We start from the raw sequence: 25,768 nt of genomic DNA, 5'->3' as shown, positions 1-25,768 counted from the left end.
GATCTTCGTGTGATATATGGTCCCGTATGCATCGAAGGGGAGTGGAGGAGAAGATGGAACGACGAGCTGTACGGGCTGTACAGCGACGTAGACTTAGCCAGAAGGGTAAAAACCCAACGACTAAGATGGCTGGGTCACGTAGATCGCATGGAAACCAATGCTCCGGCCTGGAAAGTCTTCGAATCCACACCCACAGGACAGCGCAGTAGAGGAAGACCGCGGCTCAGGTGAAGCGCACAAGTGGAAGGTGACCTCACCCAACTTGGAGCGCGAAACTGGAGACATCTAGCTAGGGACCGAGCTAAATGGAGAAGTGTGTTGGGTGAGGCCCTAGTTCACACAGGACTGTAGCGCCACCTTAAGTAAGTAAGTAAGCTTACAGCGACACGATCTATAAAATCATATGGCCATTTTTTATTTCTAAGATACCAGAGATTTCCATATTTTCCGAAATATAAACAAAATTTTTCTTACACATTTCTTATTTTTACTGTTAGAAATCTGAGAACAGAAATCGTATGATCAACTTTCTCAAGAATGCTCTAATTTATTATCCTGCTCTTGTCAATCTGTCTGATAAGTTCTCAGATTTTGTCATTTACAACTGGCTTTAGGCCTGTTACTCACACTTCGTAAAACGACGTTTGACGTCGCAAAACGTTTCGCAAATTAATGTTTGTTAACTCCAAGAAAGTAGCAACAAGAGAACAAAACGAGAGATGAATTTCCCCTCCGTTGAAAAAACTTGCAAATTTCTGCCGCAATAATTTCTGAGCGCAATGAGTTTAACAACTGTCAAATCGACAACTGTCATTTTCACTTTAATTTTACTGTTTGTTTTGTTGATTTTTTCCAGTAATATAATGTCCTCCAAACATTTAAAAAAAGTAAGGCACAACATCCTTGAGATATTTCTTTTTGGACTGTTTCCTTAAAATCCATCGTCTATTGAAAATTAATCCACATCTAATTCATATTTCATTTCTAAAATTTGCTCAGTTATTATTGAATCATTTTCTGATTCATCTGATGTCGGATTTATAAATAAATTTAATGAGATTCTGTCACACTGACGCATAATATGAAACAAAAACGTTTGTTTACTTTGTGGTAAGTTATGCTCTTTTCGAGACTTTTTTCTCCTACTTTTGACAAGTTTTACACTTCGCGCCACAAAAGTTACCAAACAGACCTTTTATGTCAAGGGAAAACAGTTGTCAGTGTCAAAATAACATATGATTTGAAAACACTAACTGACTCACATTCTATTGTAAAAGAGAAGAAATTGAAATTGTGTGTCAAAAATACAAATTATAATTTCAGGAATAAGTTATTTGGAGGATTTGGTGATGTTTTATTAATATATTCAGCGAATAATTTAAACTAAATATGAAGACTACTGAACCTGAACACATGTGCTGCCTTAGGCTTCTAAAATGAATATTGTAATGTATTCTTTTATTTAATAATAAATCTAGGTTTCCATAATATTACAAATAAAACAACTTATCACAATGTTGTTTTCAACAGCAAAATAAAAAATATGGAAATCAGTTAAAATGTAAATTTTTCTCATATAATCAGAAACTTTTATCTGTAATAATTTAAAATTACCTACAAAAGGTTCACCTATGGCAAATGTAATCAAATTTCACATAAGTTATTTCAAGGACAATTGTTCTCATACTTTTTGTAAGCCACCTACCCATGTCCTTCAAATTAAAACCAACAATTTTTCATGACCACTGGATGTATAGGTAGGTAGGTACATCCTCGCTGCCAGCATGCAAAATTCTATCATGTACCATTCCAATACCAACCACATTGCATACAGCACACAATACGCAAAAGATAAGTTGCACGAACGTTATAAATTCATCCCGAGGCACTTATTAAAGATCTGGATTCGAAAATAATATTTCTTGTGCTCAACACGCCCATCTCATATGCATATCCAATTATTATCCATATCCTGCCCTTGCCATAATACTGATTTCAAGGACTAAGACCGTTGCTCTTCGTTGTCGTCGTCCTCGCTGACACCCCCACATCCACCGCCACCGCCATCCACCACCACATGCCGTGAATAGTCATTTACAATTCACCGCCGCCATTGCCATCGCCATAGCCATTGTCGTCGTTCGTTTGTTTTTTAAATGCAGTTATGACCTCACACGCTCGAGAGTGTAATTTCTCATCGCGTTCACAATTAATTCTGGCTGGATAATTACTGTGTAAATGGCAGTGGGTCCTCCTTACAAAACCTGACTAAAATACTCATGACCACAGCATCAACCAATAGCGCACTTACACTTAAGACGACGCAAATAGTTACAATTGTAAAGGGCGTCAAACTTTAACAAAATAAAAAGAGGCTGGGATGCGACCCACACTGATAACTTCCCATCCCGTCTGTCGATTTGTCTTGCTTAAAAGTTTGTAGCTTTTCGTGTTGTGCCAAAAATTTGTCAGTTGAATTATTTTTAAATTTTTTTTTTAAAGTGATTGCTAGTTAATTTTAAATTAAAAAATTATAAAAAAATGCATTTGTAGGGTTTTAAAATTAAGAAGGCAGTAAGCCACAGTTTCCGATAATTAATCGGTAGCCTAGTGGAGGTGGCGCCCGAAGAGAGGAGGAATACGTTGAAACACACTCTTACAATTACAGTAAGATGCGCTGGATTCGTTTCACCAACGCCCTAGCGAGAGAACTTCGTTCGAGTGACATAGCCCCACCAAACACCAGAAACCTGACAAATACAGAAATTGACCAACATTTACAACAAATGGACGAAACAATAAAACGAGCGATGGAAAGGACAATACCAAAGTACAAAGATTGGGACCAAATGGAGGCTTACGGAGACGCGACTATTGACGCACTGCGAAGGCACAAGAGTGGCTTACTGACAAGACTCAAAAACTTGTACAGACGACTTACAGACCCACACGACTTGGAGGTTAGGACACTGAAGTCGTCAATAAAAAATGTCAATCTGTTGATTAAGGAGAACTACAGGCTATCAATTAACAAGTACTGGGACAGCAAGATCCGGTCAGTTAATTCGAGTGACCCTAGTATGTTCCCGAAAATCAACAAGATATTCAGGAAAAAAAACGATACTGACCTTCCGTGTCTGAAACTCCAAAGAACTGAAGAAAGCAGGGGCTCAGGACAGCGCAAATAGATCCAGAAGAAGCTATCTTTGACGATGACTTTTATATAATTGAAGATCGGAAGGAAAAAGTGGAGGCGGTGGGAGCTGCTTTCCAGCAAGTGTACAAGGTGAATGTTAGCATTCACCCCAACCACGACCTGGAAAACAGAGCCCTACTTAATCACTTTTACCTCCGTAATGATATCACACATTGGCGATCTGAGAACCGCGGTTTCATGCGGTTCAATGACGATTCCTTGGCAAATGACATAATCGCCGAGCAAACGGGACCAAGTCCTTTGTTAGTGACGAAGGTTGAGCTTCAGCTCATCTTCAATTCAATAAAAAATAAAAAGTCAGGAGGTGTCGATGGTATATTCAACGTTGTACTAAGACATTTACCGATGGAGGAAATTGACATTTACACCACACTCTTCAACAATGCACTGAATAATGCATATTATCCAGTGCATTGGAAGACCGCTGTGGTTCATCCTCTCCTTCGAAAAAGGGAAAGGACAACTCCAACCCGTCAAATCTTCTTCTTCCGAGCATCAACAAAGTTTTCGAATAGATCTTTAATAGGGCTCTGACCAAGTGGGCTGTGGACAACAAAATGATTCCGGATAATCAGTTCGGGTTCAAGGCGGGTCATGACACAATTCATGCTGCGTCTAAACTCGTTTCTGATATCCAATGGAATAAATCAAAACAACAATGCACAGGTGCTGTTCTGGTTGATTTGGAAAAGGCCTTTGACACCGTATGGTTAGAGGGTCTTTACCCAAAGCTGAGCAGGCATTGGCATAAGCAAGCCATTGTTGTATTTACTTTATGATATGTTTAACGGTAGAAAGTTTGTTGTCAAAAGTGGCAATGTAACTTCTACCACAACATTATCAATTAAAAATGGTCTTCAACAGGGAGCGGTGAATTCGCCGACTCTCTTCAGCATTTACACCAGCGATCTGATAGGTAGTCTTACGAAGGCAATTGCGTACGCCGACGAACTTAATGCGTACAGAACAGCCCGAAAGGTTGAGGTTATTAGAATTCTCTTGCAGCGTGATTTCGACAAGATTCAGCGATATTGCGACGACTAGAAACTGAAAATAAATGTCTAGAAGTCGGAGACAATTCTTTTCCGGACTGCGTTGGCTAGGGCCACGAGGGATACGTGCAAGAATTGGCGCAAGATGGTCATCGTTGATCTTCACGGGCAGCCATTGGCGAGCAAATGTGCGGTGAAGTACCTCGGTATCTAGTTAGATCAGTATTTATTTTTCGACAGTCATATAAATGCTGCTCTGACCAGGTCCAGAGGAGCTTTCGCTCTGACGAAACGGCTGTTTTTTAGCAGTCGGCTTGACCTCAGGAAGGTAATTTGCTACATGGCTCTTATACGGCCGATGATCGTTTATGGTTGTCCTGTGTGGTTCAACGTTGCCCCTTCCCAGATGGAAAAGTTTCGGGTGTTCTAGCGGCAGTGTTTACGACGCTATACCGGCTTATATCGAGCAGTCGAGTCTTTTTATGTGCATTACTATTTCAACGAGGTCCTATACAACGGGGCTCGAATCACCAGAATTGATAATTTCGTCATAAAACTCGTTCGAGGTCACATTGCAAGAGATATTTGCTTTGTTGGTAGGCAGGTGGTACTCTGTGACCATCTAGCATTTGTTGATTCTAGAGCATATTGCTTGAGAAGATATTTGCATGTAGCAAGTGTGGTGTTCCTATGTTATGTTTTTGTGTAACATTAGGCAGAAGTGTTCCGATTTTTGCGAGCTCATCGGCTTTACAATTTCCCGGAAGTCTCTGTGGCGCGGCACCCAAAATGAGGTGAATATTAAACTGTTCCGTCATCTCATTCAGAGATGAAAAGCAATCGTGGACTATTTGAGAGTTTGTGGAGACATTCGCGAGAGATTTAAGAGCGGCTTGGCTTTCTGAGAAGATTATATATATCCTTGCAAGATATAAAGTTTTCTTTGAGCCGGGATAATGCCTCATTACTGCCTGGAATACACTACATTGATTGGGAAGTCTGTATAATAGACTGGGATTCAGTTGGTCCGAATAGATACCACATCCAACTCCGTGATCGGTCTTGGAACCGTCTGTATAGAAGTGCACCGCATCGTCTTCCAGGCGTCTCTCTTCTTCCCAGGAGGATCTTGAAGGGATAGACACATGGAAGCTTTTACCGAATACCATTTTTGGGGTGGAATAGTTTAAGTGAGCGGGGATAGATCTGAAATTGTCTAGAATAGTAGTATGTCCAGTATTGTTACTGTTCCATTAAGAGGTGGCTCCAAGCCTCACACATGAGTTGGCTGCCACCATTTTGGAGAAGATGTCAAGAGGTGTTAGGTTTAAAAGCGCTTCCAGTGCTGCGGTTGGTGTTCAGCGAAGAGCTCCTGTGATGCACATACTTGCTGACCGCTGGACTTTGATGAGCTTATTTAGATTTACCATCTTGTCCAGTGCGGTCCACTATACGACAACTTCATAAATGAGTATCGGTCTGATTACCGATGTGTATAGCCAGTGGGTTATTTTTGGGGAGAAGCCCTACAAGTAAAAAGCGCTACAGTAGCCTTTTTACTCTTTCATCAATATTTGCCTTCCAATTTAGTTTTTTGTCTCAAATGAGGCCTAAATATTTAGCTTGATCGGAAAAGCTTAATGGTATTCCTTTAATATTTTGTGGGCTAATCTGAGGAATTGTATATCTTCTCGAAAAGAGTATTTATTCTCTTTTATGTGGATTGACGTCTAAGCCACTTTGCTAAGCCAATTTTGTTATCCTATTTAAGGCATTTTGTAGGAGTTCCGAGAGAACTTGGGGGTGCTTCCCAGATACAGATATTGCAACGTCGTCAGCATAGGCAATCACCCTAAAACCGTCTGCTTCCAATGATGTTAGTAGGTCTTTTACTACCATGTTCCATAAAAGAGGCGAAAGGACAACACCTTGGGGGTACCTCGATTCACCGATCTGGTGGTAGTAAAACTTCTCATGCTAGAATGTATTGTCCTGCTTTTGAGCATGAGACTTATAAGATCTATGAGTAATTTCTCTAATTTCAGCTTATCCATTGCTGTTGTGATCGTCTGGTAACTGACGTTGTTGAAAGCTCCTTCAATATCTAGGAACGCTACTAGTTTGTATTCGAGGGAATATTCAATAATACGTACTAGCGAATAAAGTGCTGGTAAGCATGTTGAGCTGTGGAAATGAGATATGGTTTTTTCTGATGTAAATTTCAATCAATCTTTCCAAGGTTTTAAGAAGGAAATATGATAGGCTGATTGGTCGTAGATCTTTAGGGTTAACGTGGAAGGGTTTCCCTGCTTTAGGAATGAAGACTACTTTTACCATTCTCCAGGCTTTGCGATATGAAATATCACTCCAAACAATTTTATGGCCTTGGGAATTTTTTTATATAAAGGAGTTCCTAATTTTCGGGCAGTTATTTCATGATAAAATAAGTTGCTCCCATTTCTTAACATTATTTGGCTTTATTTCACTTTGTAAAGAAATAAATTGTTTTTCAATTAGCGCGGTTAGATTTTGGTGCCCCGTGGCGACCATTTTGTTTTGGTGACATCTGTCAAATCTTTTGTTAAATATTCAGTTGATTGTGCCAAATAATCATGGCAAGTTACAGGATTGAACAACACCTTTAAATGATAAAACTTTAATTTACGGTAGACGTGGTGGCCCTTCACAGTCGACTCTTTAACGTTTGGTGGCCAAATCTAAGACGTTCGGTTCAGTAAACAAACAGCCAACACAAGGAATGCAAAAGAGGCCGAGAACATCGCCGCGTACCGTGAAAGTGTATAGCAGAACCCGAGACAGTCTATTCCTCATCGCGCACAATAACTCGTCCTTTCGCAGACTTGGCGAATTTTGTGTCGGGACTTGGGCCTATTCCCGTACAAGATCCAACTGACCCACCAGCTCAAAGTTCATGACCACAGACAACGCTGGCCCATTTTTCGAGTTTTGAAGAGGACCCCAGTTTCGGCTGAAAAATCAACTTTATGGCTAAAACACAAACACGCTTCAGCTTCGGCTTCGTCTGCATTACATTGGGTATACTTCGGGGTTGCTTTGAATGAAACTTCCAATATGAAATTTCTAAAATGGCTCTTCTGTCATTAGTAATTGTTATTTTTTCTCAAAATAAAAAAAACATGAGTTTTGAAATCGAAAAAATTAATTAATTAAAAATTAATTTTACAGCTTTTGAGCTGCAAGAAAAAACAAATGTTCAGCAAATTTGAACCAGAGCTTCCGTTTGGAGTCACATTACGTAACATTACGTTATTTCCTTACAATTGCCAAATGAAACGTGATGTCGAAGCTTGATAGAATGCATTGAATTCCTATGTCTAAACTCGTAAACGTCAGGCGAACCCGAAACTGAACCGTGTTTGTGTTTCAGCCATTAGTGTCTAGGCGCATTTTTGGATGAATGTCTGTGTTAACAAGCAAAGTTTCCGTATGTGGGACGACACCACGCGAAGTTTACCAGATGATAATGCATCCTCAAAAATGTACCGTTTGGTGTTAATTTTGGTGATGATAACTAATTTCTTATGGCTTAAATTGAACCATATGGACCTAGCAGACGGCCGGCGCTACGTTCCACTCAGCAAATGCCACGATTGACATTGTGCATAAACGATTTGAGGGTAAAGTTATTTCTCACAAGATGATGTAACGCTATACTTTTTCCTGTAAGGTGATGCCCTCAAGGTGAACATAATACAGGCCATCGCCCAAATTCTGATCTATGTGGAAGAGTCTTTGAAAATTGGACTACTCGGATCCATGCCAGCGTAAGAAGCCGAGGTTAGCATTTGAATGATGTCATATTCCAAACTTAATGGCATACATGAACATGAGCCTTTCAAATAAAAAAAAAATTGGTTAATACTTCAATTCAGCATCTACCTGCCCTTATTAAAAACCCCTTTATTAAGACAACTAACGAAAAAATGGGGTGGCGCAACAGTCCGTTGTGAACCAGGGCCTAGTGACTTACAACTCTCAACCATTCCTGTGTGCGAGTACTGTTGTCAGGAATGGAAGGGACCTACAATTTTGGGCCGAATCTGGCTAGTTTGAGAAAGCACTTTTTCATGACAAGAATTACTCTTGAAGGATTTGTCAATTCCTCGCAAGAGGCAGTACCCGCGAAAATTATTTTTTTAAATTAAGGTGGCACAGGCAGGGATTGAACCCAGACCCTTTGCATGACAGTCCAACGCACTAACCATCATGCTACGGGTACTACAGACAACTAACGACCCTTATTAAAAACCCCTTTAGTAAGACAACTACCCGCCCTTATTGAGACAATTCTTAAAGTTGGGGTTTTATTTTGTATCGCCTTTTTGTCTTGCCTTTATGGGAATTAATTTCATTTTCAATTTTAGAGCTTAATTTCTTAATGCAATAAAGTCCCAATTAGAGTAACTATGTAATTTGTATTTTATGGGTTATTTCTTGGGGAGTTATTTCACGGAGCTTTGAGGGTTAAGTTATCAAAAATCAAACATAAGCACATTTCAGATGAAGTCAGAACCTTTGCTGTTTTATTTAAATTACGTCTCTTATTACTAATATTTGGTCACCCTGTATTATATTTGAAAAATGCTTGAAAAGCTTGCATTGGAGTTTTGAAATGCGATTGAAATTTCAAAAACTCCCAATGCAAAAGTGGACCAACCACGAAGGGTTCCATATCCTGCCACATAGCTCGTTGCATTTGTTGTCTTGTGTTCGCTACAGTGGTAATAATTAGGATACATTTGACATTTTAACAACTTCTGCGTTGGCTGGAAGTGAAAATATAACTGCACCCGCAATCTCCGTCAAAAGTCGATATTATTCATACGAGGACGACGTTACCGCAAACGGAACCGCTGTGAATTGTGTAGAATTCTAGATTCGTTCGTTCGGGTCAACAAGTTATATTTATAGTTGTGTAAAATAAACTCTTTGAACCGCTGATCCGCACCTGATACCCATGAACGCCTGAACGAAAACGCACATCTTTCTATAAGAGAAACTTTTTCATAGCATCCTATGTTAACGTTATGGGTATAAATACAAATGTATTTACATAATAATATGTTTCTTTTTATTTTTTGTTACAACAAAAATATTAAATTTTAAATGCAAATTCATAACTGCAACACGCACTATGCTGTTTTGCATACTTATATTGCGGGTAGCTTTTATTTTAAACCTTTAAGTTCAACATCAGAAATGAAAAACTGGAGGTGTGGCCAGTGCTTGTGCACGAAGTATATAAAATATAATTCAGAACTTTAACCGCAAAAACATCTTTCAGACTTCATTACTACCCATGGAAATGAGTTTTGTGGGCCAAAGTTGGCTCGGTGGAATTGTTTGGGTGACTTCCAGAGGCGTAGCGTCGAATTCATATAATGGGAGATTATGTGATTTTCAAGAACGTGTCGAATTTTTAAAGGAAATTTCGGATGTCTGTATCTATGATGTGATTTAAATCAAATGACGGAATTCAGTGATATTTTGAGGTTTTATTCTTCAAACTTAATCCTACAAACATTTATGGTTTGTATTTAAAAATACTGTTGATTTGGTTACGGTTCACCAAAAAATGCTCCCATTTTTCCTTACATTACATTATAATTTATATGAACTTAATAATATAAAATGAATCAGGTCGTTTATATAAGGATATACAAATAATTTATATGACAAATTCATTTGGTAGCTTGTTAAAATATAAAAAAGCGTTCATAAAATATGAAAAAGAAGGTCTGAAATCTCTTCACAGAAACGGAATACCAAAGTGCTGTAACCTTGGCTAGAGTTCATCCAAATTTAAATTTTGGTCGTTTAGAGTAGTGATAACATAGTCGTCGTCGCCCCGGAAATTTGTAGTCAACGACAAAAATTAATCAAGTCAATAACCAATTTGTCAAGAAAAATTCCACTTAATGGTTTAAATAATGAAAACCTATGTATATGTAGTTATAACTGCCAATCTCAGTAACCCTGACCTTAAAAAACCCTGCCCCAAAAAAGCATTGCTCTTCTCCCAAGACTGTTTTGGAACGATAGGAAAAAAGGTATGAAGCCAAACTTATTCAGTTTACTGTACAAGCTGATTTAAGTCAAGCAAGCACGAGCCACCAGACTTATTCCTTTATCCAAGCTATAAAAAACTCGATCTCCTTTGCAGAAATGAGGGACGTAGCTAAAGACAACCAAAAGTGGTTTGACAAAAACTGCGAAAGAGCCAGAGCTAAATCCTTCAAACTGTTAAAACTAGCAAGGATGAGAAACTGAAATTTTTTCCGTGAGGCTTATGTTCAGCAAATATAGAATGTAAAAAACTCTGCCAAATAAAGGGAAATTAATACTATTTAGGAAAAGAGAATACTTTAAATAATGCCAACGATTCTTCTGAATTTTGGAAAGTAGTGAAGAAACTGAATGGGAAAAAATAAAAAATTAGTTACAATTTATAAATTTTTGACAAATCTTTTTAAAAATCTACTTTATCCATTGGAGATTGAAGAACCAATACAATTCGCTGAAAATTTCATAATCGTTGACTCTTTAGATAGGGATATCACCTTAGAAGAAATTCACAGTGTTTTACATAAAGCTAAGAATAGCAAAGCCCCAGGGTATGATAGAGTTCCTTATGAATTTTTCAAAAACGCTCCAAACGATTTTTTGGAAAATTTAGCAAGGACCTATTCAAATATATTGCACACGGCTGAAGTACTTGAAACCTAAAATTATCATCAATGGAAATCAATAATTGTATTTCCAATACACAAAAAAGGGGACATAAATAATGTTGAAAATTATAGGGACATATCTTTTCTTATCTTATCTTATCTTATGGGAAAAGCTGTTTTCAATATTTATTGGTTTCAAAGCTGCTTTCGATAGCATTGATCGAGGAGCATTGTTTTAAAAATGAAATCTACTGGGGTTATCCTCTAAAGTTTCTAAAGTACTAAGAAAACTTTACAAGAACACTACATCAGCTGTATGGGATGGCGAACAAATATCAGAACGGTTTGAAACCAAAAGTGGAGTACGTCAAGAATGAATATACTTACTTGGGAATGATTCTCACACCCCAACTCAACCCTAACAAACACTTTCGAAGTAAACTGAAGAAATCGTTATCTGCTATAAACTTAACCTGTAACTTACCAAAATCAACAATTAATTACATGCTGCTGCTTGAAACAGGTCTTCATCCAATTTTTATTTTCGCCTTGAAAATGTACTTTGATTATGTAGACAAAATACTTTCTTATGATGATATTCGATTACCAAAATTATTAGCAAAACACATTATACAAACAAATATAAGTTGGTTCAGGAAATGGGAGGATATAACCATATTGAGCGGTATTTCGGTGCATCCTTGGGAGATGGAAAATGGGAGTATGAGCGAAAAGATCAATTGTATTCTCGAAAATCTAGATGAGAAAATAAAACTAGATCTAATTGAGGAAGCAAAAGGTTACTTACGTAGATCTCTATATCCAAAGCTCAATTATAATCTGAATGAGCTCAATTATTGTACAGACCAAATGAGCTTATTTGAAATTTCTATCATTTGTCGCATTAGGGGAGAGCTTCTTGACTTAAATTACAAACATTATTTTAATGACCAATCAACTTTTTACTCTTTCTGTAATTTGCAAGAGCAAGAAAACTCTTATCACTTTTTATGAGTGTGCCCTTTTCTAAGATTTCTATACTTTAAAAAGTCAATAATAAGCGAATCAGACTCTTAAAGAATCTTAAATGGAAGCAACTGGAAACTTCTTGCCCAATATTGCATTGAAGCCCTAAATTACAGAAAATATTTTATAAATTACTAAAAGATTTTAACCCAAAAATGTATCTATTTTTTTTTTTGTATTGCAATTTATTTAATTTTATGTGTATATCGTTTTTCTTTTATTAATAAAAATAAATTACTAATTGTTAAATAAAATAATAGCAAAACACACCAAAAAGCTTACTTGAATTATTAATATTAAAATTATATTTTGTAATTTTTTAACAGTAAAAATAGAAATGGCATCTGGCAGACGGTTTCAAAACCAAGGCCATAATTTTATTTATCATTATTTTGAATTGTAAAAATTTGTTTAAGGGTCAATAAATTAAGCTATTATTATAATTATATTATAGCTATCATTAATTTTCATCATTGAAAACAAACATTGGAATTTTTTGACAGGTCGTTGGAATTGTGTGCAATTGGAACACAAATCAGTGGACCGATTCGTTTCACATTTAAACATAAATGTATCAGCGTTCAGGAAAATGAATTTCCATCCGGAAAATAAAAAAATACATTTTCAGTGAAAAATAACCAATTAAACTTTTTTCCTCAAAACAAATTCTTCACATAATTTTCGTTGGTAATAAAAGGTGTGCATTCAAGAGGACACAAGCGTCCACAGGTTTTTCTCAAAACCCACCTCTGTCTACCAACTCCTACTCTCACCTCCCCGCGGTGAACATCGGGTGCCTAGTACCTCAACTAGAGATTGTGTTCCAACCCCAGTGGAAAGTTGTTGGGGGCAGCAAACAAGAGAGGGGGGAGAGGTGTTTTACTAAGGCACCTCTCCTTATCCAGGCGGCAGTGGACGAATTCTCGAGATGGAATCAACGGTGGCGTCTACAGTTCCAGTAAGGTAGAACTATTCAGTGAACACCTTATAGGGCTTCTTCAACATATTCGGAGCCCAGGCCTTTAGGGAGCGTCTTATCCGGCTCCCCTTCTTGGAGTTATACTAAGGATCTGGCTCTCAAGGTTGGGGGTTGTTCCGTCTGGGTGATTTCCTGGCCACGTAAAAAATACCTTTAGTTGCGAAGGACCAACAAGCCTCGGATACGGACGGATTCACTGTTGACAACCCACGCAAACAAAATAAAGACTACGAACTTTGGATATGTACGTGGAATGTTAGGTCCCTTAACAGACCACGTGCAGCCGAACAATTAGCGGAAGCCCTAAACTGCTACATGGCAGATATTACAGCCTTCCAAGAAGTGCGATGGGATGGACCGGGCAAACGCAAACTAAAAGACTGCGATATCTACAACGGCAACTGCTACCGAGAACAAAGACAGCGTCTATTTGGATGTGGATTTGTTGTTGGAAGTAGGCTCAGGCAAAAAGTCTTGAGTTTCAACAGTGTGAGCGAGCTCTTCACGACAATCCGCATCAAGGCTAAATTCGCCAACATAAGCCTACTATGCGTGCATGCCCCAACAGAGGAGAAAGATGAAGACACCAAAGACATACTCTTCGAGTTCTTGGCTATGACATTAAAATTGTCTTAGGAGATTTTAATGCCAAGCTAGGAAGAGAAGACATATTTGGTGGTACAATCGGGAGATACAGCCTGCACGACACCACCTCCGACAACGGATTCAGGCTGGTCGATTTCGCTACGGGGCGAGACGTTCTGGTAGCAAGTACGCAGTTCACATATCTCAATATCCCCAATGGGACATGGAAATCTCCTGATCAATCAACCGTCAACCAGATTCACCACATTGCGATCGACGCACGGCACTTCTTCAGTATCCAGGTTATCCGAATATTCCGAGAGGCCAACATTGACTCGGACCACTACCTCATAGTAGCCAAGGTACGTCTACGGATATCCCGATCCAAGCCAAAACAAGGAAATACTGTGAGAAGATTCGACGTTAGACGGCTACAATCGCAAGAGACTGCCATGTCCTTTTCCGATAGAGTCTCTAATAACCTCTTAAGGAGTCCTATGCTGCCAGCATTAAGCATTGAAAACCAGTGGCAAAAATGCCTTGTAGTCATCAGAGATACCGCCTCTGAAGTGCTAGGTTTTACACGGCGACCACAGCGAAACCCCTGGTTTGACGACGAATGCCATCAAGCGCACGCAGCAGAACAAGAGGTATACAAAACGGCGCTGCACAAAAGGAAGAGGAGAAAGGAACACCGGCTTCTTAGATGGAAAAAAAGAGAGCATGAGAAGCGCGCGATCGAGGAGATAGAGGAATGTCACAACAGGAATGAGGTTCGTAAATTTGACCAAAAGGTAAAAAAACCTCCCAAGGGTACCAGCCACGAACCGAAGCCTGTAAAGACGATCAGGGGAACATCGTAGTAAAACCGCAGTCTATGTTGAGAATATGGAAAGATCCTTCTCCAAATTATATAACGGCGATGACGAACCGAATTCCGCTGTAAGGGAGATAGAACCACTCAACCTCGGCGACGCAGATCAACAATTCCGCCTACCCGACCTTGACGAAGTGAAGATAGCTATATCTAAACTTAAGTCAAACAAAGCTGCTGGAGCTGACGGCATCGCTGCTATTCAACGCAGCAGGCAATGACTTGGTAGGGAGCATGCACCAACTCATCTGCAAAATATGGTCAGAAGAAAGCACGCCCGATGAGTGGAATTTCAGCATAGTATTCCCGATACATAAGAAAGGAGACCCTCTAAACTGCGCCAACTACAGAGGCATCAGTCTCCTTAACATTTCATATAAGATCCTCTCTGCCGTTTTATGTGAACGTCTGAAGCCGTTCGTCAACAACTTTATTGCTCCTTATCAGTGTGGCTTCAGACCAGGAAAGTCCACTATCGACAAAATATTCACACTACGGCAGATCTTGGAAAAAACCCAGGAATTTCAAATAGATACACACCACCTCTTTATCGATTCTAAAGCCGCGTATGACAGCATCTATAGGGAAGAACTCTACAGAGCAATGTCTAGTTTTTGCATCCCTGTCAAACTTATCCGTTTGTGCAGAATGACAGTGGAGAATGCACGCTGCTCTATCAAGGTCGGAAAAGATCTTACCGATGCATTTGATGTCAAAAAAGGTTTTAGACAAGGCGATGCACTGTCATGCGACTTCTTCAACATCGTTCTGGAAAGAATTGTGCAAAACTCAACTGTCAACACTAGAGGCACAATCTTCCAAAAGTCCATCCAATTACTCGGATACGCAGATGATATTGACATAATTGGAAGATCAAAGCGTGATGTCCGTGGAGCGTTTTTGAGCATTGCTGTCATCAAAAAAGGACACTGAACAACGACGTCTTGTACAAAATGTCACCAATGACCGCTATAACTTTGAGGTAGTTAAGGACTTTGACTACCTAGGCACCGCTATTAACAAAAATCCGGATTCATTTCAAGAATTGCAATAATTGGCCCATAAAAATGCCATTAAAGGGATTAGTCAATCATATGCCAAAAAATTAATGCTTTATAACAAATAGAGTGTACCTAGACAAGAATGCAGTTTCTTTTGGTCTTCGTAGACACCCTTTACCAACAGCAATAAAGCCATTCAACAAAAATAGACAAATTTTGCTCTAAGGGGTTTGAATTTTTTCATTGGAATTTTTGTTTGATAGGTCATTTATAGCTATCATTAAAAATGTATGTTATTGACAAAAATTTCCTGATCAAAACTACTGTAATTTTTTCTGATAGAAATCTGTTATTGGAATTGTCTTAAATTGGAACACAAATCAGTGGATCGATTAGTTCAACTTTTCAACAAAATAGTCCAATCGATCAGTATATAGTTTGTATTTCTAATCAAAAGTAAGCACAAGATAAAATTAATTTCAAAAAATGTAAGGATTGATTTCAATGATATGGACCTGCCAGTTTTTTGTTTTAAATGTTTAAACATTTTAGAGCTTTATTTTCAGAAAAAGTTAAATGAAGTAAGATGAAATCTAATGTAAAGTATTTTTTTTCAAAAGGCACAACGCATTTGAGCTAAATTTATTTCGTAAATACATTTTAAAAATTTGTATATTCTTATTTAAATTTTATTAAAAAGCTAACTCCAAAAAAATGTGTAGTGTTAAATATGTCATTAAGAAACAATACAAATAAAAACAGTCTTATATGGCTTTCCTGGGGAACACCAGAAAACACATTTATCCTTCTGTATGTTTTCTTTTTAAAAGTAACATTTTGTGTTCTTCATCAAAGGTACGACTCCAAATAAACTAAAACCCAAGCAGCAAGTCCCTTAATCTACAGTTTTTCAAAAGTAAATCATGGTTGACACGATCAAATGCTTTTGAAAAATCCAAGTGTGCAACATCAGTTTAATATCCATTTTAAATTTCGAGTTCAATACTCTTCTTCTGACATTTCTAGTTCTAAGTCATCATTTTTGTTGAATATCGCCCGATTCCTATAAATTCAAGTTTTTCTCTTTCGACTGGGAATTAATTTCACTTTCAGAGGGAACTAACCCTCATCTTTTTTTCGGAAATAAATTCCAACTTAGCGTGAGATATAATGCCAAATTGCTGAAGTGGATTTTTTTTTGTCTCACTGAGTGGGAACTAAGTCCCTCAGTGGACTAGGTTCCCAGGGACTTAGTTCCCTGCACTTTCACAAGCATTTATGCAGTTGTGACACTTCGCAAGAGTTATAAATTTTATCAATATTTTCAAAACCAGAAACTCTTTCAAAAATAAAATTTGATATTGATGGCTCATTAAAGAAGAATTGGATGTCAACAACAGAATGATTAACAGAATTTTCAAACAAAAAATTATTATTATTATTATCAAGTCCAAAATGTTTCCATTTGAATTGGAATTCATCTGAAAAGTTACTCTCAGTTTCCGATGCGGATTCTCCCTTACTCGTTTGACGATACGCCACTGGTTGACTCTATTTTCAACTCTGTACCATTTTTGTATTTTCTTGCCAACAACATGCAAAACCTTGAACAATATAATGCGTTATGACGGCTATTGCATTTGTGTGCTCGTAATTAGAAACCACCATAACTTCCTTGATGGTTGTTGGTTCATTTCTCATTCCTTTTGTGTTCCTGTTGCATTTCCGGCGACGTATTATTTAAGTTTTGTTTTCCCCTTTTTGCTGCAATAATTACGGCTAAGTTAAATCCTCGTACATTAAGGTAGGTTGTTTGATAAATATTACATCCAGTATTGTAGGTAGATAGGGAAACTAAGTTTTGATATTACAATAATTTGTATCAGGTTGGACTTTGCATCTTATTGTTTTTCAAGTGTTAGTTAGAATCCATACACAAAAACTTAGCTCGTTCTTTGTGTCACTTTTTATTGGCGTCGCGTAATTAAAGTATGGAAAACATGGGTGGTTTCTGGGATCATTGATTAGGTTTGTTCGAAAGTTGAAACTTTCAACTTTGAGTAAAAATATGCTAAATTTAAAGTCCTCAAATTTGTGTTCAACTTCCAGTGAAGAAAATGGAAGACCGATAGATTCGCGAAATTCAAAATCCAAAAAACATCAAATCCCGAAAACCATGCTCAATGTTTGTGTTATTAAGTTTCTTTTGGAGTGTTTCACGTTTTTCACGCACGCACAGACACCTTTCTAAAAATGTTTTATTTCGACCATAGGGACCTTGAAACGTCGAGAAATGTCAATATTTTTAATTCGACAAATCGGACCCATTACAATAACTTCCTATGGGAAGTTAAATAAAATGCACGACTGGTTCGCACGAACTTGCTCCTGTATGCAAAGAGTCTGTTTAAAGTATCCTATGTAAGATTTAATATATACCTGTTATATAAGTTTGTCTTCAAAGATATAATGGCTGAAACACATACCCGCTTCAGCTTCGGCTTCGTCTGCGTTACGTTAGGCTTGCTTCGAGGTTGCTTTAAATGACATTTCTATTATTTCATCCCTCCAAAGAGCAAATATATTGTTTGTTGACATTTTTTTACTGCTGATGAACTGTCAGACAAAGCAAAGGTTCAGAACATTGAACTAGAGCTTCCGTTTGGAGTCATATTACGTTACATTACATTCTTTTTCTTACGATTGTCAAACAAAACGTGAGGTCGAAGCTACATTGTGATAGCATGCATTGAATTCCTATGGCTGAACTCGTAAACGTCAGGCGAAGCCGAAGCTGAAGCGTGCATGTGATTCAGCCATAAATGCCATTTGACTTGTCAAAAACTTGTAAGCATACTTAACGAAAACAATTGTTTCTGTATTCAGCTAGTTCATTTAAAGCTTTTTCCTTTGGATAGCTTTATTTTAATTTCATATTAGAAGAACCAGGATGGAAAATAAATTATCTGAAGATAAGAAAGAGGCAGAACATGTATGTTTAAATTGTAAAGCGATCGCTTATTAGTTGTGTAGTTAGATTTTGTGTCTAAAACGGATAAAGAATAGTTCATTGACGTTCTCAGCTTATGCTTATAGATAGATATATAAATATTTATGATGATAATGAAGGAATGTGATTGGTGGTAGAAGGTGCTTACTGCAATCCAATCACATTCCTTCTTTCCTAAAAGGTTTTCAGCTTAAACATGGAGTTATTACGTTCATCTTAATTTGTTCGTTAAAGTTAAAAAAAAAAACAAGCATACGGACAGGTACAAGAAATTGTTATTCATGTGTTGTTTACCGTCAGGCTCTTGTGTGTTTTGGATTAAGTTACGAAGCGACACGTAAACAGTAGTTGTAGAGGTTGTACGTAAGACTTATATGGGTATAATGTGTATACGTTGAACAAGTGATTCTAATAGAAAATACATATACTCTTTCTGGACCGTTTCTTTAACTTGTACCAAGTATTTATTCTTTCATACAGGCGAAGGCAAGTAAATCATGTGTGAAACAACCTTATTCTTAAAGAATAATACTTAAAAATCATATATGTATGCAAATGTATTTGGCATTAGACTATCTTATAAATTTGTCCAGCTCTGACACCAATATCTTACTTCTAGGTGAAGACGAATCCTGCCTTGAAGCCTCTCCTTCTTCTTCACAAATGGAACTATCTCTTTTCGATAAAGTCCTTCTTACTGACTTACAGCAAACAAGCTGTATTAGAAACTCAAAAAATCGAATTCTCGATTTAGTCTTTTCTTCTGACGCTATAAGTACTCTTGTTCTAGAATCTAGATCAGGAATTACTAATATTGACAAGTATCACCCCCCTTTTTTTGACTTAAGTAATCACCTTACTAATCACAGTAATTCTTTTGATTGCTTATATAATTTTGATTTCAGAAGAGCCAATTTCCAGCAGTTGTCTGAAGATTTAACCATTTCTGGAATTGCTGATACACTAGCATTTTTTAACATTGACAAAGCAGTTTCAACTTTTTATAGGATCCTTAATTATTGTTTTGAAAAAATGTACCGATAAATAAATCAAGAAATACAAACTTTAGCCATCCTTGGTACACGAAAGAATTGCGTTTACTACGTAACAAAAGAAATAAGGCATGGAAAACGTATCTCAAAACTCTGTCTCCAGTCAACTTCTCTTTTTATGTTGAACTCTTTAACCAATTTAAATCTCTTTCTAATTTTTTATATGCCTGTATGTTACTGATATGGCCACCTCTTTGAAAGAGAATCCTAAAAAATTTTGGAATTTTGTAAACTGAAAGAAAAAATCAGATGGCTTTCCAGTTAACTTCACTTACAAGAACCTTTTGTTAGATAAAACTTTTGATATCTGTAACGCTTTCGCAAAGAATTTCCGTGAGTCATTTGTTAATAGCCCTCAAAAATTTGATGAAGTATATTTTCATAATCTTCACACTTTTTCGCAAACTAGCTGTAGTCACATACATGTGCTACAGAGTACTACAGGCCCATTGGAAAGCATTCTTGCATTCCTAAAGTATTTGAACAAGTTGTTTGTGAAAGTTTATCATATTTTAGTAAAAATATCATTTGCGAACAGCAACAAGGTTTTGTGAAAAAAAAGATCAACCGTTACTAATCTCCTCACATTCTCAAACATATGTTCAAACGCTTTAGAACAAGGTTATGAAGTTGACTGTGTATACACTGACTTTTCTAAAGCTTTTGACCAACTTAGCCACGGAATTATTTTATTTAAACTTAACGCTCTTGGTTTTCCACCATTTTTCTTAGCTTGGATTAAGTCATACCATTAAAACAGATCCTAGGTAGGTAGGTAGAAATGGCGATCTCAAGGCAACCTAGCCTGAGATCCAATTAGCGCTGTAGTGCGCCGTTTTGATACCAAAAACTCGTTTGATATAATTTTTTTAAATTTTGTTCTAAAAATATTTTTGGTATGCAGTTGTGATTGTAAATATACGCTCTACATTTGAATTTCGTAAAAAAATGTTGACCCGTTTTCGAGATAAAGAATTTTGAAAAAAAAAATGTAATAATTTTTTAAAAATCCAAACAATAAAAATTTGCACTTTTGTTAATCAAATATTGTTAAGGCAATATAAGAGCTTATTCGAAAACATAAATATTTGAATTTGAACACTATGCTGGTTCATTTTTATTTTTATTTTCATTTCATGATTTTAAAAATAAAAATATTATTTTCATGACTTTAAATCATATTTATTAAAAATAATTGGTATTCAGGAACAAACAGTTCGACTGTTAACAGTCAAACATTTCATCTTCATAAATATTAAAATCAGTTCATAAGTTTCTGAAAAAATTAAAAAAAAAAGCGGTACCTTTCCTGAGCAATACAAAAATATTTTTTTTTATTAAAAGAAGCCAAGTTAAAAAATAAAATTTTAGAGAAAATTGAAAAAAATCTATCGGTTTGTTCTTGAGAAAATTCGAATTTTCGTTTTATGACCAAAAAAATTGTATGGGGGCCACTGTTAGTTTTGATCTTAAAAAATAAAATGAAAAAAAAACCTAACGTGAATCTGTTAAAAAACCTTAACTTCCAAGTTTGAACTCAATCGACCCAATGGTTTCGACTTCTCTACCATCGTTATATCAAGTTTGATTAAAATCTCGAGTTTGAAATTTTGCACGAATGCAAAACTTGCCATATAGGTCCTATATATCGCAAGTAAAAAGGTCTCTATCTTTATTAATTCTCTCGTTCGAATATTAAGAAAGGCTTGAAAATATTTACAGTATTTATTGGGCTCTTCCCCAACCGTCCAATTAAAGGTAATACTTATTTTAAAGGTGTTGATGGATGTTAATTTTTTAAGGACGGATTTGTTTTGAAGTGAGGTTATTTTGTACCTAATTTTCTCTGCTGTTATTGAACTAATTTGGTTAAATTTTTCCCCTGTATGTTTTGTTACAACTTCAACTCCTTGTATTCTTAAATAATCTCTAAAAATCCATAAAAATATCTGCACTTTCTCATATATAAGCAAATATGGTCTCTTGGCCATCATACGTTTGAAAAACAATGACCATAAAATTTGATGAATTGCACACTTGAATGGAAGGATGCATTGAACTGGAGTGTAATTGTAAGCCATAGAAGCTATTGTAATAGCCTTAATCGTATGGCAATAGCAGATGAATGGATTTTATTTATAGTATTTTAATGGATGATGGCAAAAGATATTAACTTAATAGCTTTTGAAATAGATTTTCAATAAATAAATTTCCCACTATAAATGGAAATGATCCGTTTGGTTTATTGCAATGGAAATTAAATCGTGGTGAAACAATAAATTATATCATTCTGAATGTGTTCTATATTAAAAGCTTAAAAGCTTTTTTACTATCCGCTTCACAAATGCCAAGTTTAAAGTAGGTAAGGCATTCTTATCAAGTGTTTAAAATGGCGCGGGTAGATTTTGGAGCGAACGTGGCGGTTATTTTTGGTTTGGTAACATCTGTCAAATCTTTTGTTTATTATTCAGTTGTTTATGCCGAATCATCATGGCAAGTTACACGATTGAACAGCACGTTCAAATGATAAAACTTTATTATTAAAATGGGTGTTTGTTAACGCAAGCGTTGGGCGCATTGCAGCTATTTTTAGGTAGACGTCGAATCTTCAACGTTTGGTGGCCAAATTTGAGACGACCGACCGGTTGAGTAAACAATAATCCAACATTCGTACGTTCAAAGAACGCAAGATCGGACAAGAACATCGCCACGATCCGTAAAAGTGTACAGTAGAACCGAGACAGTCTATTCCTCGTCGTGCACAAGAACTCGGCCTTTCGCAGACTTCAACTTGGTGAATTTAGCTACGGTACTTGGGCCTACACATGGACAAGATCCAACTGACCCAGGAGCTCAAATTTCATGACCATAGACAACGCCGTTTTTTCGCTTACTTCGAACCTATTGGAAGAGGAGCCCAATTTTGGCCGAAAAACCATCTTTAGTGACGAGGCGCATTTTTGAATGAATGTGTTAACAAGAAAAATTGCCGTATGTGGGGCTACACTAACCCACGCTGGATTTTTAACCTGTTGCGGCGTAATTGGTCCTTACTTTTTTGAAACTGAGGTTAAGATAACAATGATAACTAATTTCTTATGTCCCAAATCGAACCATATGGACCTAGACGACATCTGGTCACAGCAGGAAGTCGCTAAGTGCCACACACCAAACGCCACGACATCTACGCACGTTTATGTATTAAACATTGGTCAACAAGGTAATTGTTACTTTTTCTTATGTTTTTAATGGCTTCAAAATCAATTAATCAAGTCAGGTTTTTGATATATAATCATTCATAATTCGGAAAAAAACGTATGTACATATGTATATAAGAATTTTTGAAACCATGTATAAGTTAGGAATTAGTTAATAAAATTTGTAATTATTTTTCAAATCAACAATCCCTTACTTCAATAATCCATTTGAACATTTTCTTATTTATAATTCAAAACATCCTCATTTGTCGTTATTCCTTACGTGCCATATATGTATGTATGTGCAGTGACCCAAAAAAAAAGTTGTACAATCGATTTTCTTTTTGTTAAAATGGAGTTAATTGCAATAAAAAAAAACAAAATACTTACCAAAAATAGGGATTTTTTTAACCTCCAGATTAAGTCAAATACATTTTGTTTCATAATTATTTTAAGAAAATCTATTTTATAAAACAAATAAAAAACTTGTACATTTGAAAAATTCAATTAAAAAACAGCAAAATTTCGAAAACCCAAATGGTTTAATATTTTGTATAATGTCCTTTTGCATCTAAGACCATTTGCAACCTCTTTGGCATTGAAAGGTCCAATTTTTTTATGTAACATCTGGCGTAATTTCAATCCATATCTTCTGTACTGCTTCTTTTAACTGTTTTCATTTTTTACTTTCCTTTCCCTGAACATTTTTTTTAACAGGAGCCCAAAGATGTTCAGTTGGATTTAAATCCGGACTTTGAGGTGAATGAGGAAGTACTTTTGCACGTTATATAACAACGAAATTAAAATTATCTCCAAGGTCCAATTTTAATGTAGTACTTCTTCTTTTGAAAATGTTCAGGTAATCGAAACTTATTCATTGTCCCTTCCACAAATTGAAAATTTCCAACTCCATTCGCTCCCATCGCACCCCACACCATAACGCTGCCATTGCCATGTTTTACTGGGCAATTTACATTCTTTGGATCTAACGCTGTTCGCCTTTTTCTGAAAACAAAATGTCGCCCATCGGATCCAAAAATGTTGAATTTGGATTCATCGGTATAAATAATGGAATTCCAAGACACTGTTGGCTTATTTATATACTCTTTTGCATATTGTAATCGCTTCTTTACATTTCTGGCGGATAAAAGTGGTTTGTTTCGAGGCATAAGACTCTAAACTCTTCCGAATGTAAAAAATTTCTTAGCGTCTGTGAAAGAACTTGGACAGTTTTGTTTCTATTGAGGTCTTCCGCTATTTCCACTGCACAAAATGTTGGTGTTACTTTGTACAATCCTTACTATACGCCTCTTGGTTTTTTTTTTTTTTTGTATTCACAAGCACTCAAGGGGTTATTAGTACCCTTTATATGTTTATATTTAAACACAGTGCGAGCGTTAGGAAAATAGGGAAGGATTTAAAAGGAGATACCGGTGCACATTGGTCTTAAAGTTCTGAACATCAAAATGGGAGGGAAAAACAGAGTTGGCCAAAGCATTCCACATTCTCGATGTGCGATTTAAGAAAGAATCTCTGTACTTAACAGTACGCCCGAAATTGAGCTCAAGGGTAAACTGATGAGCATTCCTAGAAGTGCGAGTATTACGGCTGAATTGTTTAAGGGGTGGAATGCAACTGGCTAATTCGACAGAACATTGTTTGTAAAAATATCTATAAAATAACGAAAGGCATGAAACATTGCGACGGTGTTCTAGCGATGTAAATGTTTCGATTATAGTTCTGTCGCCTATCATTTTTAAAGCCCTTTTTTGAATTCTATCCAAGAGATTTAAATTTGTTTTGAGGGCACCTGCCCAGATATGCGAATTATATTCAAGCTTTGGACGGATAAAAGCTTTGTAGATTATAGCCAGATCGGAAGGGGTGAAAAATTTCTTGCATCTTCGGAGAAATCCTAAGCATCTGGCAGCATTTTTGGCGATATCGAATATGTGATCATTCCATAAGAGGTGATCTGTGATATTCATACCAAGTACTGAAAGTTGATTAGTTTCCTGGATGCAAGTGCCGCTCATGGATAGCGGCATCGGGGGTGGGTTACGCTTTAACGACAGGAGACAGCATTGAGTTTTGGAAGCATTAAATTCTACACGGTTTTTGATTCCCCATTGGACAATGCTGTCAAGATCAGAATTTAATGAGCTTATCATACGCTGCCGTTGAAATTCCACATTCGAAGGACAAGGATTTGAATCTAGAAACGAATATGAAAAGCTGAGGGTACTGTCGTCGGCGAAACAGTTTAATGGATTAGAAGTGACAGACAAGAGATCGTTTATGAATATAAGGAAGAGAGTCGGAGACAAAACGGAGCCCTGGGGTACACCAGCGTTTATTTTATGAATTTTAGACATGAAACCATCCAATACAACTTGTATTGAACGGTTAGAAAGGTAATTTCTAATCCAACGAAGAAGAGATTCATCAATACCAAAAGCTCGCATTTTCGATAAGAGAGCTTGGTGCCAAACTCTATCAAATGCTTTTGAAATATCAAGTGCAATAATCTTACTTTCTCCAAAACGACGTAAAGATTTGTTCCACTGTTCGGTGAGATGAACCATGAGATCACCAGTGGACCTATTGCTATGAAAGCCATACTGTCGGTCATTAAGAAGCTTCCGTTCTTCAAGATATTTCTTAAGCTGAAAATTAATCAGCGTTTCCATGACCTTGGAAAGAAGGGACGTAAGAGCATTTGGACGATAGTTTGAGGGAGAGGAGGATTCGCCTTTTTTAGGGACACGCTGAACAAATGCAGTTTTCCATCCACTCGGGAAGAGACCTGTAGAATAGGACAGATGGAAAAGCTTACGCAGTGGTTTTGCCAGCGTTGAAGAACACCTCTTCAGAACAATAGGGGGAATACTATCCGGGCCAGCGGATTTGTGTATGTCAAGGTCTTTCAGTACTCTTTCGACTGCACGAGTGCGAAAGAAGATTCGTCCCATAGAATCATTTACGCTCTCAAGAACAGGAGGGCTCATGACACTATCCGGTAGCGTCGAATTAACAGCAAAATGTGCTGCAAGCAAATTGGCTTTATCAATCGAGCTTACATAGGGAGTGTCATTGTGGACAAGCGTTGGAACCGAGGATGA

This window comes from Eupeodes corollae, chromosome 2 (genome assembly GCF_945859685.1).
Source record: "Eupeodes corollae chromosome 2, idEupCoro1.1, whole genome shotgun sequence".
Classification (NCBI taxonomy): Eukaryota; Metazoa; Arthropoda; class Insecta; order Diptera; family Syrphidae; genus Eupeodes; species Eupeodes corollae.
Note: the sequence above shows the minus strand (reverse complement) of the source record.